This window comes from Sabethes cyaneus, chromosome 3 (genome assembly GCF_943734655.1).
Source record: "Sabethes cyaneus chromosome 3, idSabCyanKW18_F2, whole genome shotgun sequence".
Taxonomy (NCBI): Eukaryota; Metazoa; Arthropoda; class Insecta; order Diptera; family Culicidae; genus Sabethes; species Sabethes cyaneus.
This window is the reverse complement of record NC_071355.1, coordinates 65,435,102-65,453,842: the sequence shown is the minus strand read 5'-3', so window position 1 is coordinate 65,453,842 and position 18,741 is coordinate 65,435,102.

The window sequence follows — 18,741 nt, the reverse complement described above, 5'->3', positions numbered from 1 at the left end:
AAAGAGACGGAAATAGTCAGCAAAATGACTCTCCGTCTCTTTCACTCTCATTGTTTTGCATTGGACAGATTTTTGCACAGATATTTTCCTCGCTGTACAGATGAACAGATTTTTCCAATAAAAAACACAGAATTATATGTGGCATCCCTGCATACAGGACAGCTCATCTCATTGCCGCTATCCTCTGCGCGATTCGGAGGAACTCAGAAGTACCCCCGAAACACGCACACGCAGCGCATGACTCGCTTCATGGTAGCTTTGAACAGCCGGGTCAGTTTGTCAAGAAAACCTTTATCGTACATTATCGTGCTCGACTGTATCACAGACAAACAGACATAACTCTTTCAAGAAAAATCAACAAAAATTATCGTTCCTCACATTTAGCCTGAACACTAGCACCATCTATGATCGACATTCCCAAATATCAAATAGTAACATGGGTGTCCCTCGAAGTAGCAAGTATTTTTTATGGGGAATTCCCTTTCTTTCGTCAAAAAGCGCCACTCTGACCAAAACGGAGACATTCCCAACTAAGCCCAAATTTGAAATGACGATTTAATCGGTACGAAGAATGGAAAACGAGTGTTATGTCTGTTTGTCTGTGACTGTATTGTAGGCTGCCCTCAAATCCAAATATAAATAAAAATATGATGCGTAGGTACGTTGTGCTTCCGACATTTTTGAAGCATTTGTCGAAGTATGAAAATGTGATCCGTAGTAGGACGGACTCCCATAAAGCCCGCCTGGTACTGCTTTGCAAAATATCTTGCCATTAGGGATAGACAAACGGATCGAGATCTGGGAGATCACCTTGCAGGCGGCGAAGATTAGCGAAATGCCATAGTAATTACAGCAACCGAACCGATTGCTCTTTCTGTAAATGTGGCAAACCACAAATACTTCCAATCCATCCTTCCAAATCCTTTAAATTATCCAGTGAAGGCCGTTGCTAGTCGTTCCTTACTGTTTTTATAAAATTCTGCCTGGAGTCGGTCCTTTCCGGCGGCTATACTATTCTTCAGCTGTTCGATTTCTTACCAGATCTCTTCGAGTTCGGGAGCCAAGACGCTGTTATCGTATCTATAGATATCCCTAGCTTAACTTTCATTTCGCCTTCTCCTGTTATATAATCATTGAGATGTTCATCGAACAACTGCTTCCATCTGTCGGCAATTTTACACCTGTTTGTAATAAAGACGCTACAAATATCAGGCTTACGTGGATTACCTTTACTAAATTTATTCACCTCTCTCTCCCGAAATGCTTCTTGTTTCGACGCCATTTTTAGCAAAACTGGGTAAGCATAAATAAAACCAAAAATACTAACAAAAAGAGGAGAGAGAGAGAGAGAGAGAGAGAGAGAGAGAGAGCTAGCATATACATATTCTCATTTCTCTCTGAGCTCTGAGCTAAAATCCAAAATTTTAGTTGCCACCCGTTATGTATTCAAACTAAAATCGTAACAAACGTAACGTCGGAGAGTAACGACGTTTCGCTTTTTATTTTTAAAGCTTTTTCAAGGAAGATGAAAAGAACTACAAAAGGTTTGCTTAAATGCTACTTTTATTAAGCCTTCTACAACAAATGCTTCGATGCCCTGTCGGTCGGCCTGACGGCAGTTAGCCGGAACCTTAGTCATGGCCGATGAAACAATGAAAATGTTCTATTGTTTGCAGCTGGGGGACGCCGGAAGGGTGGACGGTATTCAGTACAATGATTATCTTTAACCGGTACATCTCCTCTATTGATCTTTTGGCGCATTGGCGCATATTCACCTTCTCTTAAAATTTGCGCGTATCATTAGCTCTGCACAGTGTTGGGCACAATTACGCTAATTCGCCAAATCGCTTGTTAGCGGCGCTAAATTCTGGTTAGCTAGTTAGCGTTTTCGTCAAATTTGGAATACGTTAGCGAAACCGTTAGCTTCGCTAAAAATAAACCCTTAAAATCGCTATCCGCTAAATCGCTAAAGCTGCATGAAAATTGTGAAATCATTCAAACTTTACCTCGCCATTTTTATATTGCATTGGTCAGAAATAATGTTACAAATCAACAAGTTTGTATGTGGTTGAATCACCAAGATAATAGTATTACTGTCTAGTGAATGAATGATAATCATGTATACCGAGAGGTCCAGTCATCTTTTCCAGACAAGTCGAATTCAAACGAGTTTAAATTGAATCGAAATTTGATTTCCGGCAATAACAACATAAGAACAGAAATAGAGCATGCAATATGGAACTGAAACTCGAATATTTCTGGATAATAGATACTAAGTTTCTAAGTTTCTTTCTTTAAGGACAAACAAGTTGTGGTGGTAACGTATGCATTACAAAAATAAACAAAATACGGACCGCGATTAAAAGACCTTCTTAGGGAAATGACGTAACGGGTGGCAACTAAAATTTTGGATTTTTTTTCTCAAGTTGTCAAAAAAAAAAGATACATGAAGAGGATCTGATTTACCGAAATTAAAGATACATTATCCATTGTTGAAAAAAAAATTAGTTTACATTTGAAAACGGTCCGTAATCGGCTGTTCGGCGAAAATTTCGTTTGACGTCGAAACAGGAGCGTTGTACAGCCTTCATGTCAACTTTGCGAATGCATCTCTTGATTCTACCAATCAACTGTATGCAATTCGTGGCTCTCCAGTAAATTTTGTGCACCAAGGAACTCATTATCCTGAAGAAATCCTCGATTAGGCTCATTGAAACAGATTTGTCGGATCCTGCTTTTGGGTACAAATAGGATCGAATAGGAATTCAGGAACGGTTGTGTTTTTATGGCGTAATGCGATGATGCTCTATCCGGCCAAAACACGTATTGTCCATCTGCATGATGTTTTTGTAGAAACGGGATCAAAATTTTCTCCAAACATTCGTCTGGTGCATCTTAATTGATAGCCAAATCAGAGGGCTTGTTGTTGAAGAAACGAGAAAAAGAACGATGTCCTTCTGCGTCCATAATTTTGGCTGGTCTTCCACTACCTTGCTTCCGAATCGTTGTTGGGCATCTTAGGATATGGTAAACAGTCGAAGCCGCAACATATTCGCTTTTCAAATGTTGTACCGTATAATTTTTGCCGAGATTTCTGTTGCAGTTCGTAGAAGTGTACAACGCGCTCCCGAAATGCTTCTGGTTTCGACTGTTCGCAAAACTTCGATTTTTAGCAAAACTGGGTAAGCATAAATAAAACCAAAAATACGAACAAAAAGAGGAAGAGAGAGCTAGCATATACATATTCTCATTTCTCTCTGAGCTCGTTTGTTGTTGAGCATAAGGGACGCAAAAAATCCAAAATTTTAGTTGCCACCCGTTATGTATTCAAACTAAAATTGTAACAAATTTTTAGTTACTCTCCTCTCTGCGACGTTTCGCTTTTTATTTTTAAAGCTATTTCACGGAAGATGAAAAGAACTACAAAAGCTTTCTTTGAATGCTCCTTTTTTAAGCCTTTTACAACAAATGCTTCGACGCCCTGTCAGTCGGCCGACGAAACAATGAAAATGTTCTATTGTTTGCAGCTGGGGGACACCGGAAGGGTTGACGGTATTCAGTACAATGATTATCTTTAACCGGTACATCTTCCCCATAGATCTTTTGGCACATTGGGCCGAGGCCAAGGCGGCCAAAAAATCACGTTCTCCAGGCGGTACCTTCCAGCATGCACTTCATACTGCAAATATCCTCGTTCACCACAAGCCCCGAAAGAAAGAGCAGCAGCTTGAACATTCGCTTCTCGCTGATCGTCAGTTACAGAAGGACATTTTTTGGGAACTTTCTGTGGAAGATATATTTGACGCCATCGCTTACCTCCTTGGTGTGGCGTAATGTCTGAAGTTTTAGGAGCGTCTTAGTAGAATACGATACTTGAAATTCTACTATCTATATTTATTCGCGACAGATACGTATTTCGCCTACGACTTGCAGGCTTCATCAGTGGCTGTTTTCCAACTAAATGTACTCAGTGCTTTGACAGTCGTTGCCGTCTAACATCAGGTCTCGTCATCCTTCGCTGTAAAGAAGTTTTTCACCACCATCTTCAGCCTTCAGCTATCCTTGACTGATGCATCCACTTAAAAATGTCCATTTTGGTGAGGTACTTTTTCACTGTTTAGTTTCGACTTCCCCAAGGCGCGGAAGGCTGAGGGCACCTTGCTTTTGGTGTCCCTTTTCAGCTTCTACTGCACTTAACCATTTTCTAGAAGGAAGAGAATGTTGTATGTGCCGGATCGACTATACCCGGCGCTTCCAACTTCTTCACTTCGGGCTGCATCTGGCAGTACGAACAAAGCATCGAGTGTAGTTGTTGCAATTCAGATTTAGCGATTAGCGATTAGCGAAATTTTCGCTAATCTGAGTTTATTGATTAGCGATTAGCGAGCTAACTTTTTCGGTTAGCGAATTAGCGGTTAGCGACGCTAAATTTTCGGTTAGCGGTGCCCACCCCTGGCTCTACATGATCGCTGTCCTCGTCTTCCTCAGGATCATGATCAACTCATCTGCGTTCGTCAATACACTCAAGTCGCATTTTACGCGAAGGATACGTCCCGCGTAAATCAAAACCGTGTAAATTCCGAAAACCGCGTAAAAAACCGCGTAAATTCCAAAATTCGCGTAAAATAAACCAAAATTTTGCGTAAAAGAAAACTTTGTGGATTTCAACACTACGCGAAAAAATTTACGTTTCGAGCACATCCGCGTAAATTCCAAAAATCGCGTTAAAAAACCAGCGTAAATTCCGAAAACCGCGTAAAAAACCGCGTAAATTCCGAAAATCGCGTAAAAATAGTCGCGTAAAAAAACGCGTAAAAAACCGCGTAAAAACCGACTTCAGTGTATTTGGGATCTCTGGTCACCGCCGACAATAATACGAGTAAGGAGATTCAACGACGCATCCAAGCTGAAAATCGAGCCTACTTTTGCCTCTGCAAGACGCTTCGGTCAAGGAGCATACGCGCGCCGCCACACAAGGCTGACGATGTACAAACCGCTAATCAGACCGGTACACAGTGGGACGGCTTGAAAAATAGGCGGACATCAGTTTTTGCGGCGAAACTATTAAGTTTTCTGCGTTAGTGTCTTCGCAAAAGTTTCTTGGTTTTTGTTGTATTTTTTTGTTAGATAAAAAAAATACTACATTAAGGGGGTGGGTCAATATATAGAGAAATTAACTTTTTTATTTTAGGTCCAAAATAAACAGTTTCTAAGGAAAAGTTGTAGAGGACGTTATTTAAAGAGTATTTGGTGAAGGAAGAAAGTTTCTATCCCTTAAGGGAAAAAAGATATTGAGCTACACAATAACAAACCCCCTTAATATCAGTTTTCCTAATTTTACTTGCTTATTTCCATTTTTACGTAGTTTTGATGTTCAGTAAAGTTTAAGATATAGTAAAAATACAACTTTTTGCTGAAGAGTGCGAAGCTCTAAGCTTATGGGATTTTGAGCTGTTGCAGTTTTCATATAATTTTATAGTCAATTTTAAGGTGATTTATTTCAAAAAGGCGCAAGTATGCGCAGCCATCCTCAGCGACTTTAAGTGTTGTGATGTAGTGCCTTTCATTTCATATATATGTCACGGTGGAACACGGTGGAACATTTGAGTAAACTGCGATTAAAATATCACGTTTTACGTCTGAAAAATTACTTAAAATAACGTAATAGACCAATACAAATGGTATAAAGACATTTCAAATAAAAATAAATTTTATAATATATGATTTAAAAATTCAATGATGCTATATTTCTAAATAACTGTTCATTTCTTCATCGTTAGCTTCGGGAGAGTTCACGCAATAACTTCAGTGCTGCTTCACTAAATGGCATTTTCTTCCGTTTTGTGTTCTTACCCACTTTTGAAATTATCGGATCAGATGATAGCATTGAGCGGTTAAATATATCATGATTTGTAGATACTCTGTGAACATAAGCGTATGCAATTAAGAACAAAATGCAACATATATGATGACTAATATGCAACTTAAACATTTTGAAGCAGCAAACGGGAAACGGTATTCTTGACTCCTCCGAAGCTAACGATGAAGAAATGAACAGTTATTTAGAAATATAGCATCATTGAATGTTTGAAACATATATTATTAAATTTATTTTTATTTTAAACGGGTTTATACCATTTGTATTGGTCTATTATGTTGTTTTATGTAATTTTTCAGACGTAAAACGTGATATTTTAGTCGCAGTTTACTCAAATGTTCCACCGTGTTCCACCATGACATATACATGAAATGAAAGGCACTACATCACAACACTTAAAGTCGCTGAGGATGGCTGCGCATACTTGCGCCTTTTTGAAATAAATCACCTTAAAATTGACTATAAAATTATATGAAAACTGCAACAGCTCAAAATCCCATAAGCTTAGAGCTTCGCACTCTTCAGCAAAAAGTTGTATTTTTACTATATCTTAAACTTTACTGAACATCAAAACTACGTAAAAATGGAAATAAGCAAGTAAAATTAGGAAAACTGATATTAAGGGGGTTTGTTATTGTGTAGCTCAATATCTTTTTTCCCTTAAGGGATAGAAACTTTTTTCCTCCACCAAATACTCTTTAAATAACGTCCTCTACCACTTTTCCTTAGAGACTGTTTATTTTGGACCTAAAATAAAAAAGTTAATTTCTCTATATATTGACCCACCCCCTTAATGTAATTTTTTTTTTTATCTAACAAAAAAATACAACAAAAACCAAGAAACTTTTGCGAAGACACTAATGCAGAAAACTTAATAGTTTCGCCGCAAAAGCTGATGTCCGCCTATTTTTCAAGCCGTCCCACTGTGCGGTAGTCCTCTACGGACTTGAAACAGTAAATTTGCTTGCGGAAGACATACGTGCACTGGCTGTATTTGAAAGAAAGGTGTTACGGACTATTTTTGGCGGAGTACAAACAGATAGCGGAGAGTACACAGAACGAAAAAGTCAGAAGGGTTGCGTACAAGACACGACCGCATATATAGGTGACGCAGGACTACGTAAGTCTCTTTGTAGTGATAGTAGCATGTATCCATACTAGTAATCATTCGATTCTTCATGTATACCTGCTATATGCAAGATATATACATGCTACATGCGTTGTATGTAACATTTATCAAAGTAGTAACATTGCATACGTTCAATTCTCAAAATATTGTGCATTTGAAAACAATTTAACAAAATCAAGAACACAAACTATTGCTTTCCTGCTACCTTACTGAAATTAAAGATTGTTTTTATTATCCATGGTTTCCCACGTTGTAGAGATTTTACGAATTCAATCCCGTTTTATCAACAGCACATCTTTTCACTACACTTCTAATGAAACGGCAAGCATGCGTATTCATACAGAGTCGTATTATAACCGAACACTACAGCTGTAGCACATTTTTCCAACACAGATATCAAGTTCGCCGAGGTTTAATCGTCTCGCAGTAAAGAATTTGCGATCTGTCGGGACAACAAACTTATGTAATTTTTTCTGGCACACTTCCCTAACACAGACATCAAATTGGACTAGGTTTATTCGCGGTCGTAAGAAATCTATTGGCGCGAGGGGGCTTTGTCACTCTTTCTGGCGTACTTCCCAAGCAAGGACATCAAAATGGTCTAGGTTTAACCGCGATGTTAAGAAATCTTGTTGAAATGAGGAAACTTTGTCACTTGTTTTGGCGTACTTCCCAAGCACAGATATCAAATTGGTATAGGTTTAGATCATCGCAAAGAATCTTCCAACCAATCACGAAGCGAGAATTCTGGTAAAACATAGGTTCATTATTTTCAATTTTTCAATAGTTCAACATCAAGAATCCATACTTTTCTTGATTTGGGTCAATTCTTAGAAGATTTACCGATCGATTGGTGTAAGAATATTGAAAATTGATCGGAAAACCGCTGAGCTCTTAGCGTTCAAAACCTTTCATTTTTCGTGACGCTCGCCTTTTTCGATTTTTTGGAATGACACCTTATCTCAAAACTTGCCGTAAGACGTAGTCCTACGTCAAAAAATGAATCGCACATTTGACGTAAACTGAAATGCATTATATTTTTCTATTGAACAAAATGTAAATAGCCTAAACCGTTTTAAAAGATATATTTTTACATCAAACCATATGTAATAATTAAGCCTTTAAGTGAAATAACATATAATATTACATGATTTACAATATTTTATTTATGTGCATGTCAAAAGATGTAAATTTACAGGATTTTTTCGAAGTGTGTAGCGTAGGCGTATGAACCACGAGTTGCAGGTACTACTTGGAGAGATTCCCATCGTACATCTGGTTAAACCTCGACCAGGTTGAAAGCGACTTGTGTGTGTCGACATGAATTGGCAACGAGTAGCCCAGGACCGCAATAGATCTAAATGCTGGTCGCAGTGGTCTGATCTTCTCAAATAAGCCAAGGACCGAGTACAATGGAGAGAAATTCTTGATACGGCTCTCGGCTGGTAACGCGTGTCTAATAAACAGTTCCTTTTGAGTACGTTATTATGAAAAGGGATGAAATTAGACAATCACGCCCCATGGCTTTCACCTTTCACCAAGACAGCTTCTCGTCAGCGGATGTTATTGGCTATTTTTTTTTTCTTTCTTTTTTCTAATGACGTATATCAGTCGGCTTTACTTTTCTGTTGGGGAAGAATAAATGCTTAATGCGAGAAATGTAGATTCAGGCAAACTGAAAATTTTTGATATTAAGCCAAAAATATAGACTTAACGAAGGTGAGAGTCGAACTCACAGCTCCCAATCTCCAGTTGAGCGTGTTGTTGTTGTTTAGTGGTGTAATTACATGTAAACACGCTCAACTGGAGATTGGGAGCTGTGAGTTCGATTCTCACCTTCGCTAAGTCTATATTTTTGGCCTAATATCTAAAATTTTCAGTTTGCCTGAATCTACATTTCTCGCATTAAGCATTTATTCTTCCCCAACAGTTATTGGCTATGTCGCGATGGGCCTCATTGCATGCCTCTTCTTTATTGTCCTAGCGAATTGCAGCTAAATGCTTGCCTGCAGGCATCATTCGCTCTACACCACCAGGTGTCCTGTGAGACTTTCGCCTAGAATACCGGATTTCTGGTGCTATCGGCTGTTGATGACATCCACGATAGAGTTCCTCGTGGGATGACCAGTTGTCAGGTCGCCAGTCATGAATGATACATCGCAGCCTGCGATTCATAAATACCTAAGCTTTTTGCGTTGTCTCCACCGAAACGCACTGCGTTTCACAGGCGATCAACAAAACGAAAAGCACCCGATCCCCAATCCTAATTTATTTAGTTCGGATAATAACACGTGATTAACGTTTGAATTGTGTAGATGTTTGAATTATTTTAAATTAAGATCCAGTGAAATATTTCGCAAATTAAGTCTAGAAGCCAGTTTACGTTATAGTATTACTCTACTTCAGATAAGACGCACGTTTAGTAAAAATTGTCAGAGGTAAGATTAAGGTAAGGTTTTAATGCGAAAATTGAATAAAAGTAGCGTTTATATCATCAAGACCATATTTGAGAATCAATCTTTTATTTATGATTCTGTTGACATTATTCTGAATCTAGTTTTTATTTGAATGGATAGTATTTAATAGCTTAAATACAATTATATATATTATTATTTTGCCAGTAACCAAAAGTTGCGCTGAGAAACTAAAAGAGGAAGTGTAGGAAGAAAGTCGGGAATTTTTGTCTCTTTTTATGATTCTAAGGCTATATTTGATTAATAAGGCCGAAATGTTTCAAAGTTATATACCGTGAAAGCACCTAATTCCGATCACCTACCCGAGCAGGAGCGAAGAGCAAAATGAAAACAAAATGTGTTATGGAAATCGAATAACTCGTATCAAAATTTGGTCTTGTTTTGGTTAACATAGTTGGTAAAATAACAAAAAATAATAACAAAATTTTACTCCTTTAAGACCAAAACAATAACTACTTGTGTTATCTGGATAACAAAGCAATAATATGACTGTATTCAGAGTTTAGAATAACATAATTTAGTATTATTAAGGTATGGAATAACAAATGCAGTAGTATATGAGATATTAAAAAATCATTTTATAAAATATTTATAATCTAAAATCTCTTTAATCAATAAAAAAAAATTTATGAAATATATCGAATGTCATTTTAAGGTCAAAATAAGATATGATTACAAAATCAGTTATTAAACTCATCTTACAACCACTGTTTAAAATATCTACTCAATAACAAAATGTGTCGTAGTAATTAAAGCCATTCTAATTTTCATTATTTGTTGGATGGATTTAATGAATACTCCAAAATTTCTTGTGCTGATTTGACTAAAACACACTTACCTTCCGATCCGTGAACTTTGAAATCACTGAAAAGCGATTATTAAAGCATATTATTGAAATTACACAACTGACTTTATTTTTTAAATTCGTCGTATCGCTTTAAAATTTCATCAATAAATTTTTCATCGTCCGAACTAAAAATAACAACAATGTTTACAAATCTAACGCGCATGTATTTGTGTAGGACGGCATGACAAATGTTATTCTGCAAAATTTCTGCAGGTCAGGCAATTTTCCTGGCTGTAGAATAACGACAATTCCTTGCGTGAGTTATTTTCATTTATGAATGACGGAAATTAAAACGATTAGTCGACATTTTCTTCTTCGTCGCACGAAAAAACGTAGGAAATTTGGCTGGTAGGACTTCTTTAATGATAAAAAGCATTTAAATAGATCTCAACTCACTTTGATTGATCGCGTATGACAGCCAACAAACTAAAATATTTTAGGGAATCACTAGTGTTGCGGCACAAAGCCGCAATATGACCGCGTTGACCTTCACATCTAGCAGAACAACAATCAGTGTACTCGGTCGAAGATGAGACAAAGCGCTATTGTTGTTCTGGCTAGATATAGTGACAATAAACTATTATCGAACGATGTACCTATAAATAGGGCAATAAACGTGAGTCTTGAGTTCAGTCCGTTCGCAGCCACCGTCGATGGCGGTGGTGCGCAAATCGCAACACTTGTTCGCATATACTGCATAATAATATCACTGTCCCGTTGGTAACCGGCCCCTGTTACGACGATCACGGAACAACTAGTTTTCCATTATGTGTCATAATAATGCTGATATTTTTAATAATTTGTGTTGGATAGGACGGGAATAGGCAATTAAGACGAAGCAGCAACATACCCTATGTGTCTTTATCAAGTATATTCAATTGTGTGTTATAGAAAAATTAAAATGCCTAAATTATTTACCGATAGTTACAAAAAATACATCAAAGTATGATGTATCAGTGCACTTTTAGAAAATCTTCTGAATTTTCATAAAAATACTGAAAAAAATAAAAATTAATTTCTACACTGAGAAAAAAAGTTTTTTAAAAACTAAAACTCGATTTTCCAAAAAAGGTTATCTCAGAAATTGATGAAGTTTTTTTTAAGATAGATAATTATATGCCCTACAGTTCTTCCATGCATCGCGGATTATCACACATGAATTTTTCTACGATGTACGGATTCTGAGGCTCGAACATCTACAGGAATAAAAAACCCTCCTTTGTAAATATATCTGAACATTTCGTTTTCTCTGTTGGGCATAATCATATTTCTGCCAAATCAAGCACTTTGACCAAACTCGTGACTTTAGTCATGTCCTTGAAATGCGGTCAGGCATATATTAATATTTTTTTGAAACGATGATTCTACAATTGATGAAGGGACGGTAAGGGAAAGTAATGAAGAAGGATTTTTTTTTCTCCACGCACTCCTCCAGGAGTCCAGCGCCTCTGTGGTTCAAAGGTACACGGGTACCAGTGAGCGACACGCCCTGGCAGGTGTTGTGGGTTCAAATCCGGTTATAATCGCTGATTACAGCTTGGTTCGACCCATGCACCTTCCAGCATTGGACAAAAGATAGGAGTCACAACAACAACTTGTTAAGCATAGCTACCTATTACCCCCCCCCCCCCCCTTCCTTTACACCCTTCCCCTTCATTCCCGAAAAAAAAAATTCTTCTTCATTACTTTCCCTTACCGTCCCTTCATCAATTGTAAAATCATCGTTTCAAAAAAATATTAAATCAAGCACTGTCAATTGGAAGATGTAGTGTACTGTGTAGCGTGTAGTGTAGTGTTATTTTTTTAATTATTCCATTTTTCAGACACCATTTAGTAGCCATTGTGTAGCGAACCATAAGTATTTTCATACATTTTGAAACAGTATATTTTAAAACACGCAGACAGCAAAAACACCACGCAAATCAAATCAAATGTGTGGCAATTAATTATGTCACCAATATGACAACTACATTTGTCACCTCATAGAAGCGCCAGTCATCTGTCATCACATGTCCGCCGAGGGAATTGAATTAGCATATTTCCTCCTTTCGGTAACAGCTCGATGCTATGCCATAAGCCTCGTACTGTTTCGTAATCGATTCAGCTGGCATCCTCATTGTGGATCAGAGATCCTTTCTCAAACGACTGATGATGGAGCGGATCGCACGACGACTGAACTGGGCAGATGGTATTTGCTCGATTGTTGGTCTGAAGGACTTTTTGTTCAAACTTGCTACCCGACTTACTCCCATACTTAGATGAATTTCAGTTTGACATGTGAAAAGTTATATCCATGCTATGGTGAGTTGTTATGTCATGGGTTTGTCATTTTAAACACATTAGGAAAGGCTCACCCAGCTACCCTGTCTACTGCCAAAGTGTCGCATCAATGGTATATTTTCTTCAACGCTTCGCAATATAGAAGACAAATTTCCAAAATCGTCAAGTCATTACATTTAATTAGTCCGGCAATGTACAAGAGAGGGACCCTCGTCGATATTCAAATTGGATTATAGCTGTAGCATGAAAAATCATAACTCCAATTGGAAGCAACCAAAACATACACACAAACATTCAGCACCACAACCGCAACCCCTAGTTTGCGACCCCTTCTCTTCTGCAGTCCGGGATGGTTACCTCTCCTCTTGGGGTGGTTCGCACACAAACGCGGCTATTAATAATTTACAAGCTTCAAACGACCGGCCGTTCGTTACCGTACTTCTCCCACCTCCTGCCAGCTCAGCTAGAATTCCTATTCCAAAGTTGTGTGGTGCAATGTGGGAAACAGGGAGAGAGAAATAGTTGGAAAGAGTAAGCAGACCGTTTTTCGCCACCACTACCGTTTTTATGATGTGTTAACAAACATATCCTTCTTTTGATGCCGTCGAGGTAGCAGAAATCCAGAGTCCGCTAAGCACACCAACGATTGTTGCACACAATCTTGCCTTGTACGGGCAGTGCTGTCGAAATAATTAATTATAATTGTATTTTTTGGAACATTATTTCTGTTGGATATTTCATAAGACTATACATTTTGTAAAAATTTTGTTTTGACACTTTTCAGACGATATGATGGATGGCGAATGTAGCTATACAAAGAAACAGAAAACAGAAAACAAAAAACAGAAAACAGAAAACAGAAAACAGAAAACAGAAAACAGAAAACAGAAAACAGAAAACAGAAAACAGAAAACAGAAAACAGAAAACAGAAAACAGAAAACAGAAAACAGAAAACAGAAAACAGAAAACAGAAAACAGAAAACAGAAAACAGAAAACAGAAAACAGAAAACAGAAAACAGAAAACAGAAAACAGAAAACAGAAAACAGAAAACAGAAAACAGAAAACAGAAAACAGAAAACAGAAAACAGAAAACAGAAAACAGAAAACAGAAAACAGAAAACAGAAAACAGAAAACAGAAAACAGAAAACAGAAAACAGAAAACAGAAAACAGAAAACAGAAAACAGAAAACAGAAAACAGAAAACAGAAAACAGAAAACAGAAAACAGAAAACAGAAAACAGAAAACAGAAAACAGAAAACAGAAAACAGAAAACAGAAAACAGAAAACAGAAAACAGAAAACAGAAAACAGAAAACAGAAAACAGAAAACAGAAAACAGAAAACAGAAAACAGAAAACAGAAAACAGAAAACAGAAAACAGAAAACAGAAAACAGAAAACAGAAAACAGAAAACAGAAAACAGAAAACAGAAAACAGAAAACAGAAAACAGAAAACAGAAAACAGAAAACAGAAAACAGAAAACAGAAAACAGAAAACAGAAAACAGAAAACAGAAAACAGAAAACAGAAAACAGAAAACAGAAAACAGAAAACAGAAAACAGAAAACAGAAAACAGAAAACAGAAAACAGAAAACAGAAAACAGAAAACAGAAAACAGAAAACAGAAAACAGAAAACAGAAAACAGAAAACAGAAAACAGGAAATAGAAAGATAAGAAGATAGAAGAACAAAAAGATAAAAATAGAGACAGAAAGGACCAAAAGACAGAAAATAGAAGATACTAACCGCAAACAATAATTATAGCAAAATGCATTAAAAACAAAGAAATCAAATGTAATTGAGTTAACAGAGCAGCAAAGAAAGCAGATAATATGTTAAAACCAGCCAAAATACTGGAAACTGAAGAAACAGTAGTCTAAAAAGAAATCAAACTGGATCGAGCGATAATGGAAAATCACTAATCTTACCTTAGAAATCTGGGAAGTCGAGAAGTTAAATTAATGTGGCGCATCCTCATAAAGAGAGGGCAACGTTTTAACATCCGCGATTCAACAAACTGTTCAAAAACTCAACTAAACTAGCATCACTTCTTCGACTGTCCAGCGTTTCATATGCTATATAGAGATGTATACAGTCGCTATAGTTTTCCCCTGTCCCAGCGCAGTGGGTAGGAGAAGCATTAACGCAAAACCACCGTTTTCTCACTCCAAGGACTCTATTTTTCACAGCATTCTCGTTTTGTTTTCATTCCTTTCGTACTACATTTCCGAGGTGGAAGTTTGCGCGGAGCTAACATGTTCCTGTTTGTGTGGATGCCCGCTGTATGTGTGCCGATGTAAAACTTCAAGACCATGTGTGTTGTTCCATGGGATGGTTCTTTTTAATTCCGTTTAGCTCATCGTCCTGTGCAGGCTGTGTATGTATGTCTGCGTAGGTATAGTGTGGTAGGTACGTGCCCGTAGGGTGGAAATTCGAAAGTTTAAAACTTTGGGGTGAGAAGTACCACCGCTTGCGTGTGTAGTCAGTCGGCGACCGTCGTCGTCGAGCAAGACGTGGAATGTTGTTCGGATGAGAGAGCATTGAAGTGGGCCAGCAGTCTGGGCTTTGGTACCGATATCAAGTATCAACCTTCAACCAGCAGCACCGGCAGCAGCAACAGCAGTGAGTAGCACCGGATCGGGGTAGCAGCGGAAGTACGATGAGAGGCTATTTCAACGAGCGGACAGAACTCGGACGCTTTCTGCTTACCGGTGCACAAAAAGTGATGTGGTGTAGAGTTTCTGTCCTGCTTTCACTGCGAATGTGTCTGTGCTTTCCGGTCGCTGAATATTGGTTACTCGAGAAGAGGGTGTTTTTATGGGCAAGGATACACATCATGGACATTGCCCGTCGCCGAATCGTAGCGAGAGAACGGAAAGGATTGCGGAAACTGTTGTTCGGTGGAATGGGTGGTGCTGTCGAGTGGACTACTGCTGCTGCTGCTGCTGCTGCTAGTGAGATAGGGTGATTGCATGCTTGTGTCTGTGAATCCGTATGAACTGACCAATGGCTATAAAGGGATACACAATTTATTGGATAGAAAAGTTTTGGAAAGGGAAAACAAGCAGCCAGCGGGCATGTCCCTGAGCGTTTATTCTGAGCAAGGTTTTGTAGAGTGAATGTTTATTGTCCTTTCTGAGAAGCGTGTATTGAATATTAGTGATATTTGCAGGCAAAATAATGCACATGAACAAAACTTGTACCAAATATATTTTTAAGTTACCACATTCAAGGCACTATTTTTAGTATGGTGATTTGAGTTTTGGGAGAACCTAACTGTCTCTTACTGTTTGACTATTAGGAGTATACAATCGTTGTAACTAGATAACGTGATAAAAAATATATTTTACGTAGCAAGTTGTTCATAGAAACTCGACGAGTCGACGATGGCTGCATATAAAATTATCACATAGACACAGAAATAGACAGTGACATAGTAAAAAAGCACGCTGAAAACTATATTTGCATTTGACTCAAGAATACAGTGTTATACACTCTGTCAAAAATGCATGTTGACTATCCTGAAGGTTTGTCATTAATGTTGTCTAAATAAAAACTGAATAGAAATGAGATTTTTTTCCTTGTTGGGGGCATTGGACCGCTGCGACCAGTTCTTTGATCTATTGTGGTGTGTCCTCTTTTGCTGTGTGCCTTTACTTATGAATTGCTACTACGTCGTTTAGTAATTGTTATTTTAATTGAAGGTATCATCCCAACATGGTAGTATGTTGAGAATAAATTGTACTGCTTTCTGAGGAGATATGAGATAATTTGCGATTGATTAATATTACCACCGCGGAAATTCACGATTCATATCAATAGTAACATTAAAATTTATTCACGCTAAGAGCGGTACGTTGAACTTAGATGTTATTTGATACCCGTTGTCTCTCACGGTGAACGCGTGTGGACATTGTCGAAAATCCTGCGCTTCTACGTAATTTGTCCTCATGGACTTCCTTTTTCATGGAGCTCAGCCATTCAAGGAAACAAATGAGTTGTGTTTGTGTTTCATATTTAGATTGTTTTATTGGGACAATTAGAAAAAGAAGCGGCATGCAAGTAATAAAGAACCGAATCAAATCACACCTAACGCTTGATGCATTTGTTAACTTGCCATCGCTTAGAAATTACTTTATATCCTATCTACGTTTGAATTATTTTGTAAATTACTTACGTGCTTTATGGCCCCACGCTTAGATCAATAGAAGTAAAGTTATAAATTCAAGTAATACTGAGGTTTATAACCTACTCTTGAGCTGGTGTCTGAAATAAGTTATTTAAAAACATCGTCATATACTTAGAGTAGATGCACCAATAGTAGTGGTAGAATTTTGCACTAATATCAGAAATTTTATAATTACTTTCTAGAAATACTTCTACGATCTAGTTAACTTCAATACTTCTAAAGCTCACAATAACAGTAGCTGTTTTTTATTAATTTAGTTTGAGACTCAAAACTCTAACACTATTGTAGGAACAACATCTCGTTCCAGGGCGATTAAAAGTTTTACGATAACATTTGCAGCCATTTTCTAAAGAAAATAATTCTTATTGACAGTCTTAGCCACATGAATAAGAAAATGAAGAAATACTTCGCATTAAAATTAAATTTCACCATTATTGAAACATTTTTCGCTATTACAGGAGCGTTACCACTATTATTGGAGCAATAGACGTCATTAAATTTTCATATATTTTTGAATATTTTTTAATTTTTTTTACTCTAAATTTTAGGACAGTAAAAAATAGTTTTATTATCATACCAAAGATTGTTAAAAACGCAACATAAATCTCATTTTTTGGCTTTATTTACTCACTATTACTAGTACCTACCTCTACACTATTCACAAATTTACCCGAACGATGAAGGCGCGACGAAATCTTGAATGAAGCAATGTAGCATCTTGAAGTAAGCTTGATAGAATTCGGAGATTTGATAGTGACAGCAAAGTCTTGGTGGTTCAGAAACTTGTCTGGTTGAAGTATCAAGGTTGACCAGATTGTACTTACTTATATACTTGACCTAACGTCTTATGACAAGGCCTGCGCAGTATAATTTCTCCATCTGTTTCGATCCATGGCAACTGATCTCCAGTTCCGCGGGCACCCAGTTCTTGCCAGATCTCGTTCCACATGGTTTTGCCACCTCGCTCACCGAGCCCCTCTTCGTCTTCTTCCTATCGGATTCGATGCGAAAACCATTTTTGCAGGATAGTTGTCCGGCATTCTAGTAACATGTACTGCCCAACGTATCCGTCCAGCTTTAACCACTTTCTGAATATTTGTTTCCCGTAGAGACGCGCGAGCTCGTGGTTCATTCTTCGCCTCCATACACCGTTCTCTTGCACTCCGCCAAAGATGGTTCTCAGCACCCGTCGTTCAAAAACTCCGACTGCTCGTAGTTCCTCTTCTAGCAGTGTCCACGTTTCACGCCTGTAGAGGACAACCGGTCTAATTAGCGTTTTGTACAGTGTGCACTTTGTACGGGGGCTCAAATTGTTCAACCGCAAGTGCTTGTGGAGTCCGTAGTAGGCCCGACTTCCGCTGATAATACGTCTTTTAATCTCACGGCTGGTATTGCTGTCCTCTGTTGCTAGTGAGCCAAGGTATACGAACTCGTCGAATAGCTCGAACTCATCCTCGTCGATTACCTCGGTACTGCCCAAGCGGGCCCTGTCACGCTCGGTCCCGCCCGCCAGCATATATTTCGTTTTAGACGTATTTATCTTCAATCCAATCTACTCTGCTTCGCGTTTTAGTCTTGTGTACTGATCTTCCACGTTCCACCGCCTCAAATATTCTGCCGACAGCATCCACGTTGTCAGCAAAACAGATAAATTGACAGGATTTATTGAAAATCATGCCCCGCATTGCGATCGCCGCTCGTCTTATCACATATTGAAGCGCAATGTTGAATAACAGGCAGGAAAGACCATCTCCTTGTCGAAATCCTCTGCGAGATTCGAATGGGTTCGACAATCCACCCGAGATTCTCACACAGCACTGGATCCCAGCCATCGTAGCCATTGTAAGTCTAGTAAGCTTACCCGGCAAGCCGCGTTCGTCCAAAATTTTCCATAGCTCATGTCGGTTTACGCTGGTGGTGCGTGGGAACTCGGAGTTCG